This window comes from Colius striatus, chromosome 1, assembly GCF_028858725.1.
Source record: "Colius striatus isolate bColStr4 chromosome 1, bColStr4.1.hap1, whole genome shotgun sequence".
NCBI lineage: Eukaryota > Metazoa > Chordata > Aves > Coliiformes > Coliidae > Colius > Colius striatus.
Genome location: NC_084759.1, coordinates 114,114,824 through 114,127,952, shown reverse-complemented (window position 1 = coordinate 114,127,952; position 13,129 = coordinate 114,114,824).

The following is a 13,129-nucleotide window of genomic DNA, read 5'->3' as shown; positions in this document are numbered from 1 at the left end:
CGGGGCGGCCCGGGGGAGGAGGGGGCGTGCTTGCCGGCACTGATTGGCTGCGGCCTCTGGCGCGGGGGCGGTGACGCGCGCCCCGTCTCCCCACCCCCGCCGCGCGGCGGCTGAGGACGCTGCCCGCTGGCGGCCGTTACGCGCCCCGCCCCTCATGGCTGTTCCCGGCAGCGCGCGGCCGGGCCGTCTCGGGCCACTGGCTGCCTTCGCTCCCGTGCCCTCTCCTGGGGACGCGGAAGCAGCCCGCCGGGATCACTGCCACAAAGCTCGGCGTCGGGTTGTTTGTTTGGGTTTTTTTTTTCCCCCCAGTAATTACCAGGGCGCGTTTGCCGCGACCGCTTGAGCTCTGGGGCCGGGATGTTCTGTTTTGGTTGTATCTGTATACACAGAGGCGAAGGTCCTGGTTTCAGTAACGGCTGAATAAAATGGCTGACCAGGGTGGCCGGGGCTGCGAGGACGAAGGCGCCGGCTCCAGGGAAAGGGGAAGCGTTGACAGGGCGGCTCCCGTTCCCCATCCCGAAGCGACTCGATCGCTTCCATGATTATGAACGTGGCTAAAACCCGCTTACGGGGGTATCCCCTCCCGCCAGCAGCGCTTAAATGGCCCACCCCCTCGCCCCCTCCATGCCTGGAAAGGGGAGGGAAGGGCCGCTGCCCCGCGGGAGGAGAGGATGGCGGGCGCTTTCGGTTTCCGGCTCCACTTCTCGTTAATCACCTGACATTGCACTAGCAAATAATCCAGGGGAGAAGGCGAGTTCATCCCGGTCGTTACGAGCCCTTGAGAAAGCCTTTCACCCCGCCAGTGGCACGTTTGCCGCTGGCAGAAGTCAAAAGCCGCGGCGCTCCGCTGCCCGCCCCGGCTCCCGCACGCTCCGGGGGCGGCAGCGCGGGAAGCCGCAGTCCCGCTCCTCACAGCGCACGGCTGCACGGCGCTGGGCCTTTCCGTGTGTTACCACAGTTATTACCAACAACTGAAACACTAAGTTTTTACAGATAGCCCCAAACACAGAAGAACTTGTAAGTGATCGTTGATGCCCTTCAATTAAAAGCAAAGATAAATGCTCTCTTCCTTCCCAAGGCTGCAGCCATACACGTTTAACTATTTCAGCGACGTTTCAACAAACGTTTATCCTCAAGAAGTAGCTCTCTTTAGGATTTCTTTTTTGTGGTTTTTTTAATTATAAAATTGCCTCAGAGTGCCAGTGTGCCAAGAGCCACGGGCAGGTGTTGGGAGACTCAAAGCCAGCTCTGCGAGGAGCTGCACAGCATACCCCCTGTAAGAAAAGCGGAGGTGCCCTCCTCCTGCCGCAAAGTGAAGGCTACAGCAGCAGCACGTATTTGTCGCCGTTGCTAAGGTAGCACGTAACACCCACGCTAGCCTAAAAGTAACACAGTAGACATGGGAAATTTCACACAGGCAGGAGTCTTGCATTGAGGGAGTGTTGTTCTATGTCAGGTGCTGTGTCCTATACTACTGAACCGGGTTTCACAAATCCTGAAAGATAACTCTGTGTGTGCAATTTCTTTTACGTTTTTGGAGGTAGCTGTGCCATCCAGCTAGGTGTGCATCTGCAGTGCTTCATCTTGTAATGCTCTGCCTTCTGCTATTGAGGAAAGTCTGCAACATCTCTGCTTGCTAATAGTTCCAGGAAGCAGGATTGTGCAGCACCAGTGCCTACCAAGAAAAAGGTTAGGCAGTTCTGCTTTTCCTTCTGAGCTAGGTATGCAAAGCAAACCCTGCTGTTACAGAAGAGCTATATACTTTTAACCACTTTTTCTAACATCGCTGTGACCATTTCCCTCTCTTTTTGCGCTGCGGTACTGCGGGACACTTCAGCCAGTGCACGTACACTTTAGGAGCTTCCACAGAAACATGTCTTGCAAGCTATGGGAAGGAAAGACCCATCTTGGACTTCCATATTCCATCTTTAGGTCTAAATGCTCCAAAAGCAATAAGTTATGTATTTTCAAAACTCTGCACGAGTCCCTCATTTATTACTTCCCTCCTTTATGACACTTTTGGTCTTTAAATTAAGCAACTATTTCATTACCACTACTAGGTGCTGATCTGCCATTTTGTACTGTTTTACTGCTCTTTGGAGTGCCATTGATCACAGTTTGGGTCAGCAAGTGAAGCTGCAACAGGCACAAATCACATATACAAGCTAACGTACAGGAAACAGTGTGCGCCTAAAGCGAAGGGTATCTGTAGCTGTGGTTTGTCAAACGTTGTGAGAGCCATCTCCCTGAGTGAGAAGTGCAACGACCAGACCTCCATCTGTGTTCCCAGCCTCACTTGATGTACATACAACACTCACAGAAACCTTTTGTACCCAGCTTCACAATGGAGTAGCAATATGATGGGTAATAACTTTGTTCTGCTTCAAGCACCGCAAAGCACTCACAGAGGAGCCTGTTATTGCTTTCTCTTTTGATCTGGAAACCAAGGCATGCTGAGGTTAAATGAACTGACTAAGGTTGCATAATTAGCCAGTGGCAGAGCTGAGAATAGACTCCATACCCATTTCTCCAAGCCTAGGATATAACTCTCAGACCCATCTCGGGGGCAGAGGCGGGCTACCAAAACTATACATCACAGCTTTATAGAATATGACATTTTTAGATCAGGCTCAACCCTGAACTTACTATAGTTCTAGAAAAAAGAGGTTGATTTTTTTTTTTATTTTAAAAAAAGGAAAATAAAAGCAACACTATTTTCGTCTTATAAGAGATCCTGCCAGGGCAAGAGGGTAAAAATGGGATTCAAGTGACACTTATAAATACTAATGGCCTTCTAAGCACCAGCACATTAGAAAAGTTTCAAAAGCCCAAATTAACTTTTGAGTAATGGCTGCTGGAGACCTAGTAAAAAAACAAAGCAATGCTATGAAAAAGTGCTAACCCTTCACATTTGTTTGATAGGGCTAAAATACAGTCTTTTTTTTTTTTTTCCATTTCAAAGCTAATTGTTTTAGGGAAATGGATTATGCTTCTTCCACACTCACCCCTCCCTTTCCTCACTCTCTTTCAGCTCCTGTTGTGTATCTGAATGCTTATTTTTTTTTGCATTTCCATTTTTCTTTTGGTTCTCTATTTACCTGCTACTGTAGCTACTGGGATTCGCCATATGACTTACTCCTTTAAGTGCTTTAGTGGCCACTGAAAACACTCTCCTGCCATGAGGGTTTGATCTCAGTGAGATTTGCAGTTGAGGCCACCAAACACGCTGTGGGCCACTGCCCAAGACAGATAGGTAGAACAATTGGCTTGGGTACTGCCTGCAGCTGCCTTCCACTTGATTGAGACTCCTGGAGAAATGGATCTGATTATCAACAAGCTTAAAGAAATTATATCTTATGGTATTTAGGTGGTAAAGATGGTGAGCTGCTTTCACCGTAGGCATTTTGCCCCTTCCAAGAAAGTTCTGTAATGGTGAGACAGTATGTGTTATTCCAGGGAACGGTTCAGTTAGCAAAAAATGGCATTTTCTACTCGGTTTTGGAGGGCAGTTCCAGTTCTAAATTCAGACAAGATTCTCTCAGAGAGAGAGTAGATTCTAAAATATTTAAGAAGAAAGGTTCATAGCTTTAAAGTTGTTTAAATACATGACTTCCCACGCAGTGTAAGTCAAAATCGCTTTTGATGTCAGAGAGAATTAGGCTCTACGTGCTTTCAAATGTCTTGGCCTAGTCACCTAAATGCATCTCCAAACCTGGCCTTGGCAGCTTTCATTGAGTATGTTGGCAGGTCTCTAAGCACAGAGAACACCTTGTCCCCCATATTACAAGTACTTGTTACCAATCCACCTGTTACATTCCCTTCCTTACAACATGGAGCACATTCTATCCATATCTTGCACTTAGCCTATCCCTCCTCCCTGGAGGTACCTACCAGCCCACCCCCAGCATCCGCCACCCAGGTTTTGCAACCTGCAAGTACAGGCCCAGGGCAAAATAGTGCCAGCACCTGCATCAAACCAACACCACCTTTTCCCTCCATCACAGCCATCAGAAGGTCTGTGCCTGCTCCCCCTCTGCACTGCAGCAGCTGCAGCTGTAGTGATTTCCCCTGTGAAATAACACCCAGGAGAAGGAGGTGGTATATCCTGTGAGCCCTTTGGAGAGACACTGACGCCGACTGACTCTCTGGTGTATGCAGACTGACTGGCTGCCTGCCTGCCTTCAGCCAGGATGGCCTGAGGGTCAACTGAGGCCTTCCGGATTTCCTTGACATGGCATACTCCCAGTGTGGTCTTGCTCTCCATCCTCTCCTTCCTCCTCCCTAGCCCCAACCCAGTCTGCTGCCGTCTTTCACAAAATCCGTAGAAATATAATTATTATGGAGATGTCTGCCTCTAGCGATTTTTTTCTTTGGAAATAATTATAATTGGCTGTGGCAGTTAAAAATTTATCGGCATAGACAGATGACAGACAGCACTATCACATAAGCTTCCCTCTGAGAAAATAAACCTAAACCCAATTTATCATCCTAGTTGAGAACAAAGAGCCTTCCTCTGAAGGGCCAGGCTGTGAGAACACAGAGAGCAGACTGTTATGCTCAAGGATTAAATCTGAGGTAGGTAACCAAGCACAAGCAGTCCGCTTGCAGCAGAATGGTACTGTAGTAATTATAATATCACTTCTTTCATCTGAGGAATACCTAATTAGGGATGTATCACCCCATTCAGAGGCAGTGACCAAAGTCCCAAGCAGTCCCAAGCATACTGAGGAGTGACTGCACCACAGACACAGAAAAATATAAGTGTACTTGCATTTGGATTGCTTATTCTTGGAATAAGTAATTAATTGCCCTCTCCCAGAGAGTGGAAAAGTTTTGATTCCTAGGTGTATCTCCAAGGCACAAAGTCACCTGGAAGCATCCTTGGCGTTACAGCTCTCATGCCATCCCTGAGAGGAGCCTGTGACCCCTCTGTTGCGCTTTCTTGTGGAGCCTGGGCAAGGACTGGGCAGTGCCTGTCTTCCCTCCATCTTGGCCCAGTAGCTCTAATTATCCAGCAGGGCAGGATAATCCAGCCACAGTCTGCCCACAGTCTAAATACTCTTTTTTTTCCCCAAACGCCCCTCTCTTTGGGCTGACGGGGTTTCTGATGGCACATAGGTTGAGAGCTTGGGGAGGTGAGCGGGAGAGTGTCTCTTGGTACTAATTTAAAACATTTCAACAATTCTTAGAATTCCTGAGATATTTTTGAGAAAATTAAAACTGGGTGAGGAGAATGGTTGTCCTGTGGAAGTTGTTGACTACTCAGTCATGAGAACAGATGATAGCCTCAAATTCCATGAGATATGCTTGGGTCTAATGGTATTTGCACAGGCACAAAGAAAAATATTGTTAGCATGTAACCAGTTGTTGTATAGAGGAGGGCTGAGAAGAGAGCAGAAGTGGAAGTACGAGAGAGATAAGGACAGAGGAATACCAGAAACAAAACTGCACAAAATGTGTTCTGTAGCTCTAGTTCTCAGGATTACAAACAACCAATTCACCAACTGACATGCCTCACGTGCAGCCACATTAATGTCACAACTGCTTTAGTTAGCCCAGTGCACGCGTGTCACTGACAAACTCTTCTTCCCTTGGATGAAATGGTGGATGGTTTCTACTTTCTTTTTTTTTTTTTTTTTTTTTTTTAAGCTCCCAACAGCTTTGCTTGGTTAGATTTCCCCTTCTAGCTAAAAAAGGAAATTAGACTGATGTCTTTTGGCAGCTGTGAAACGGTTTCATATTATGTATGTTTTCCTGATGAGCTTGCATGAAATGGAATTTGGTTTTCTTTTGATGGATACACCACTTTTAGCACAATGCTCCCCCAAGAATAGCAAGTGTTTTGTTTTTTAAAAGAATTTTTATGTGCATGTAATGTCATGTATGCCATTTCAATACAGCATTATGAATAGCACATAAAGCTGCTTGAACAGGGAAATGGAACCGAGTGAGGAATGTTTCCCCAGAGAATGTGCAATGTAATTTGTGATGGTGTGTAGCCTCCAAATAACAAAGCTTCCATCCATGGCAAAAATTCCATGAGATTCAGGTTTTAATTGCTACCACTTCCCAGAGAGAAATTCAAGTCCTGTATAATACTTGAAACGTATCTGTCCTGGGTGTGCCCTAAGAGCAATTTTGCCCTATGTCCTGTAAGGACAGTGCTCACACGTGGATGCCTGGGGAAGAGGGTAGACATATACATTAGTTCTTATTTTCTTGCTTCCTCAGCCTCCAGTCTACTTTAGCTCAGGCTTCCCGAGCTCTGGGTCTCTGCGTATATTAGAGCCCACAATGGAGAAAGGGAGGAGGTGTAGCTTCCACATAAGACAACATTGAAAGCTACCGTGGGTGAATGTGATTTCTCTGTCTTCCTGTACGGTTACGTGTGTGAGCCTCAAGTCTAGCCTGTGTTTCAAGGTAATGCTATTATTAAGAGTAAAATCAATGAATGACAAAGGAGATTTTCTGAGACAACAGGGAAAAGGCTAGAGTGACTATAAAAGAGTAATAATATACGAGATCTTTATTATTATAATCTTATGAGATAAAGTGGCTGGCATTCTGCTATTCACTTGTCCAATATTTAATTTAGCCATGAAGGTCCTTTTCAAAATTATATTCAAGAGAGTCTAGAGGGGAACAGGGGACAAGGAATGCATTCTCTCTTGAAATGAAAAGCTTTTGCGATGTGGAGATGTGATCATTTGTTTCTCAAGATCAAAATAAAATGTAAGAAACACCAAGTACTGGAATAGTTAGCAAAGTATTTTGGATTTAGTTATTACGTACTGTCGGCCTGCCTGCTTGGTGAAACTCTTTGGTACTGGCAAGGAGCCATTAATGGCTAAGAGGGAATCACAGACTCTGAGGCTGGTTTAAGTGTGGATTGCCAACAAAAAGCTCCCCCGTGTCTTCTTTTCCTCTGTATCCCATTCTGTCCTCCCAAGGGGCTCCTACAGGACTGGTTTTCAGCCTGATCTGTGAGCTGTCCCAGCTCATCACACTTCTGTACACTGGCAACTTGTGCAGTGGAAGTGGTAGAAAAGTGCAAATAAAGGAACACACACAGGCAACTGAACCTACCCACAACAACTTCCCATTAGATCAGCTTAAGGCAGCAGTAAAGGTCAAGTCCCAGAGCCGTATGTTTGGTTTTTCCTTCTGACTGCCAGCACAGCGTTATATCTCTGGACAGGCTTCATTCCCAATGGCCACCTGTACAGCCCAGTGGCTGTTAAAGCTGGGCCTTACGAGGTTTTCAGAGACAGTCCATGAGTCCTTATTGCCATCTCCAGCTTGGTGGATCACCATGAAGCCAGCAGTCTTCCCAGGCAGACTGGCCCAGTCCCAGGGCATGGAGACATATGGTTGGTCTGTGGCTCTGGGGCAGGATGCCAGGGATGCAGGCAGCACTCCAGCTGAACCCTGACTTGAGCTCTACAACTACCTTGTTTCAAGAACAGCATGTTGGCCTCATCATGTGGGCATTTTTCCACCTGATTTTGGTTACATGGGGTTATTTTCAACCAGCTGATCACCACAAGTATTTAGTTTGGAGTTGGGACAAAGAAACAATGAAGAAGTTATTTTCTGAGCTGTATGAGGCAACTTGAAATTTAGCTTGTGTTTCTCCTCAAGGATCAGATTTCCAATAGTTGTTTTTCCAACTAACTTTTATTTACATGTAACAGCTTTTAAACCTGCCTGAAGTGATAATTGTGGGCTCTGCACTTTGACACCAAAGTTCATCCTGTAAACAGGAAAAAAAAAGCCCAGAAGTGTTCAACAAGAACTCCACGGGAGTTACCACTGGTAAACTGAAAAAACTGTAAAATGACTTCAGTTTTGTTTGAAATTTCTCTATTGCTTGTAAAAATTTTAGTGGGCATACAACAGTCAAGAATGAAATCCTGTTTATCTACCAAATAACTACAGATGCCATTCATGTCCAAAGAGGGATCAAGAAATAAAACAGCAAGAGGAAAAAATAGTGCCCTGGAAAGGGTTACCGTAAAAATTTTATTACCCTTTCCCCTCATGGTAGGAGCCAAACAATGTCAATTTTATAAACTTGTAGCTGTTACAAGTAGGGTTTTGCTTTTACTCCTGCAACAGTTTACACTGCGCCTGTTTCTTTGTGGCTGCAGCAGATAATGTAATATCTCTCTACATAACGGCTGGAACAGCTCCAGCTATTCAGAGAACAGAACTGGGAGAGCTGCTAACAAAGGACGTCTATGCAAAACCCAGCATTACTCCGGCATATTCAGCTCACTGGGCTCTGCCTTCCTCCTCCTCCCCCCTCCTCTTCTCCTTCCGTTTATCATTTCCTTTGCTTGTGTGTCTGTTTATGAAGTCGCTTAGCCTCCGTCCTCACCTAACCTTTTGACTTGCCCTCATTTTTTCACCTCTCCTTATTTCCTTTGATTGCTTCTTGTGGCTTCTGGACATCAGAGGTAATTCTGGTAAATGTAAGGTTGATTGGTTGGTTTGGCGTGTTTGTGCGTGCTGGTATGCTGGGGAAAATGTACAGTGATTTCTGTTAAGGCTGTAGCAAACTCTAGTTTCATATCTGTTTGTTCTCCTCATCCTCAATAACTCTTTTTCTCTCTTCCTTTAAGCAAGCTGCACCTTCTTCCTTTCGCCTGTGCTTTTCTCTTGCCCATCACTCACAGAGCAAATATTCTTGTTCTGGTGCTTTTGCTTCCTTGCTGGCTTTCTCTGTAATTGCAGCTACCCTTTGCCCCTTTACATCACAGAAACAGCTTCATCTAGCTAATGACAACTTTTCCCATGCTGCAGCCTTACAGTTTCCTTTCTGGGAGTGTTTCTCTACAGGGGTATGTCCAATTGTTTCCTTGTTTTCCCCTGCTTTTGTCCTCCAAGTTCATCCTCCACGGGAACGTTTGCAAGTACTGTGCCCTTAACCTTGCTTTTTCTCACTGCATGCTGGTACTGTTGCAGACGCTGGTAGGGTCTCAGTTCCATTTTCAGCTCTCTCCAAAGGCAAAGGCACTGTGTATGAGGTCTGCCTTATTCGGGGTGGCCACTGAGAGCAACATCCTTCCCTGCCTGAAGCAACTTTTCATAGAAACCCACGGGCACTTCCTGCTGATGGGTTGCCACACACCCAGGAGTGTGATTTGGAAGGAGAGCAGGGTGCGACTCTGTGATAGGAGCGATGTAACCACCCCGGCTGATCACGTAGTGGGAAGAGAGAGCTGCAGCAAAGCTTAAACACTGCTGGTTCCTGGGTGTCCTGGTAAGCGTAATGCAAAGCAGTCACTCAAAATAGTAATTGTCACTTGAAAAATATGACTCATTTTTACACTCTTGGCTGGTTTAACTCTATAAACCCTTTGTAGGGCTCTAATGACTCAGTGTGAAAACTTGCCTGCACAATTTGTGAAAAAGTGAGGTCAGTACCAAAATTAGCCCCAAACCAAGTGCACCATGACACATCTTCTAGGGACGCAGTCCTGAATGAAAGGGGACCCAGAGTGCTGGCAGCTGGATTCCAGCACAGGATGAAAAGCACCAAGAAGTGACTTCCAGTACTAACCTGACCAGCCACTGAAAACAGATGCCTTTTTGTCTGGCTTTTGTTTTCAAATGGCTAATAAGAACAGATCAGCACTGGCACCATTGTCTGTAATAAATGTGTCTTCACCCAGTGGAAGACTGGGGCGTGTTGTAAACAATTATGGCACTGAGTAAAGCATAATCGATCACAGAAGTGCCACAAAGGATACATTTGCCAAAGCATGGTTTAAAGATGAGGATCTGTAAAATGGGGCTAGCACACTTAAGAGAGTGTAAAGGAGGTAGCAGCATTCTCCACAACAAAACATAAAATGGAGTGTCATAAAAAGACTTCATAGCCCTTTACCGTTGATGCATTTTCTACATTGCAGCAAAGTTCCATCTTTGGCTTGTCAGAAGGTCCCTCACTATGACAAACTAGTATTTTGTATTCTGAGCGAAAAATAAGTGCCATGTGCAGACTTAGTTTACTGTTGTGGAGCAAGAGTTCTTTCTGTATGCTGTGGGTTCCGTTTATTTCTATATTGAAGCTTTATGTCGGGGGTCACTCTGCTAGAATCAGGAATGGCACATTTAAGTGTTCAGAGACAGCTCACAACATGTGGACATGGGATAAAAATCTGGGATCCTACAGGGAATATTATAGCTTTCTAAAGGCTACATCTCTTATCCATATTTTTCTCACATTTCTCCTTTTCTTCCACCTCTGGACAGAACATCTTTTTTTTTTTTTTTCAAATGAAAGGTTCCCTCCTCCTAGCCAAACTTTACACTGATGGAGGTCAAACTGAGCTGCTTTGAAACTCTGGGTATCAATACAGCTCTCCAAGGTGCACATAGGAAGGACATTTCTTTGCAGAAGCAGGTGTTTGAAAAATAACAGGGTTTTAAAAGCTGCAACACAAACATGTCTCTCTGCCAGACAAAAAGATAAGCAGATCCATCCAGAGTTCTGAGGCTTTAGGCATAAAGGAGAAGAGGTGGTGAAGATCTGAAGAAAATGAGTAAGGTAGGAAAGCTCAAAAACAAGCCAAGAGACCGCATCTACCAGTAAAAGACTTGAATTTGCAAGTAGTTTGTGTGTTTTATATTATGCTTTTCCTTGGATTCATTCAGGGCACAGAAGTTACCACCTAGCTTCATCATCACTTTGTTCTCCCCCTGATTAGAGCAATCAATGAGACAGTGAGTTTTGATAAGCTGGTTCTGGCAGAAGTGTGACAAACACCATGGCGTTCGCTTTCCTCCTGTATAGAGCTGTAATAGCAAATTCAGTCTGCCTGGCCTTCTACAGTCTCCTACAGAATTTTCTTAAACACTCTGTAGAGAGGTTCATATGACAGGATAGGTAGGGCCAGCTTCCTGCATCTGTGCTCCTCTTGACACCTACACTGAGTTGGTATCAGCAGGTCTCCAGGCAGTGGCTGCTTAGACTAGGACTCTACAGAAGACACACCAGGTAGTTTCTAGATAGTTTCCACCCAGATGAGCAGAAGCTCAGACAGACTAATATATCATCACTAATATACAGGTCATGTTCTCAAACTCAAGTATTTGGTGGGAATGTTATCACAGAGGAGTACACTGTGCACCTGAGAAGGATGAGGATCAACTAGAAGTTATGAAGGAATATAACTAAGTGAAGGCATGTTTTCGATATTTAAGCAAAGGTAACATGGAAGAGATTTTTAAAGGAAGCTTTTTCATTCTATTCATTTGAATTTGTTACCTGTATATTAATCCTGTCCACAATTGAGAGAAAATTAGACTTTCACTTGTCTTATCTTCTCTAATATAGTTACATACAATTCTGCTTTTCAATAGAGATCTCTCAAATTCAAACATAGTATTAAGTATATTATGTCAGAGTATTTAAAGCAAAAAAACACTCTCCCAGCCTGCCATACCTAAAGTATAGCTTTCTGCCCCAGGAACAAAGTCTTCTCAGAACAGTATTTTTTTATTGACAGTACAATATAGCTGAAGGTGATGAAAATCTTCAAGCATGTTTTACTTGAGCTTATAATATGGGCATTCTACAGAAGGCTGTCATGAAATGGCTGCTTGACAGATTAGTACAAAAGTCATGAATGACACTCCTTAAGGTCACAGAGTTTTCATTGTTTTTACTGTTGTTGAACAACATTTGTTAAACTCAGCAGAAATCGCTCCTGCCATCATACTGGGAACTTGTGCACTTCCTCTAACAAAGGAAACAATGACCAACAGATGCTGTTAAACCTCTTGAAACCTTCTGCACCAATGTTATCACTGGCAAAATTTCACAAACGGTCTATGTCCCTTGGTCTCACTACTGGCTTGTATTATTTCCAAAATGAATTCTTTGAAAGGAGGTAAAATGATCATGAATCAACAACGCTAACAGCAGGATAGAGAGAACTCCTGAAAACCTTACGAGAGCCCCCTCCCTGCCCAAGGTGCAGTGAGAAACTTCAGCCCTAAAACTGGAGAAGGGATGGAGAACTTTTGGTCCAGGGGATGCCTCCAATCCAGAATTTAATTCTTCATGTTTCTACTGATTAACAAAGATGTCATTTGAAGTATTGCTACCCTTTGGAAGCACAGAAACAAGAAAATATTTCGAATGAACAATTGCAAGTAGAGAATCATTGAGAGAAATATTCTTAGAAATAATTCTTCTGTACTTCTGTCCTTAAAATATTCAGCTTTGTTGATTTTTAGAGCAGGTAGCTGAGACATGTGACTAGTATGTCTCAGCCACTTCCAGGATGGAGTACTCAGATACTACCACTTTTAAGATCAGGAACGAAAAAAAACAGAGTAAAACTAGCCGGTAAATGAAAGACCAGAACTGTCTGAATTGTCTTTTAATCTCAATAAAAGCAGTGTTGCCTGGGAATAACTGTTTGGAAAACAGTAGGGCTGACAGAAATTTCCAGTAACACCAAGCCCTGGAGCTACTAATGCCTGAGAAAGCTGATAAAGCTGTTTGCCGGTGAGAGAAATACACTGAGAGGAGGAAATGACAGACAAAAGTAGCTTTTGCAATCTCAGAGCCACCTGTGGAAACTCCCAGTAGAAACTCCTCATGCACAAATGGGGGTACTTGTATCCTCTTGTTTACTTGAGTTCACAGGTGCTGATGTCATAGGGTGGGACTTTCCCGAGTTTTAGTTCAAGCCTTTATCAGACTCAACAGTTTCCTTAAAGCATTAAATCATCAACGAGAAAGCAGGGAGCAGCGAGACTGGGGTGGTTCTGCCGCGGAAGCCGACCGCTGGTTCCAGCGCAGCATGTGGCCGGCGCGTGTGCAGGTGCCGTGCGGGAGCACACCGCAGCGTTGACATCCCGGCAGCGGCAACAGAAACTGCAGCACACTCTTTGCTTCCTTTTTTTTCGTGTTGTTTTTTTTTTTTTTTTTTTTTCCTTTTAAATTAACACTTGTCAAACTTGGAGAGAAGCCCAGGATGCAAAATTTGGACACAAAATTCAAAGAGCTCAGAAGCTGGAAATGTTCACACAGAGGCTCTTCATTTATGCCTAGTCTTTTTTTATAGGTCATGCAGAGATGGCTTCATTGCTCTTACTGTAACTTACAATT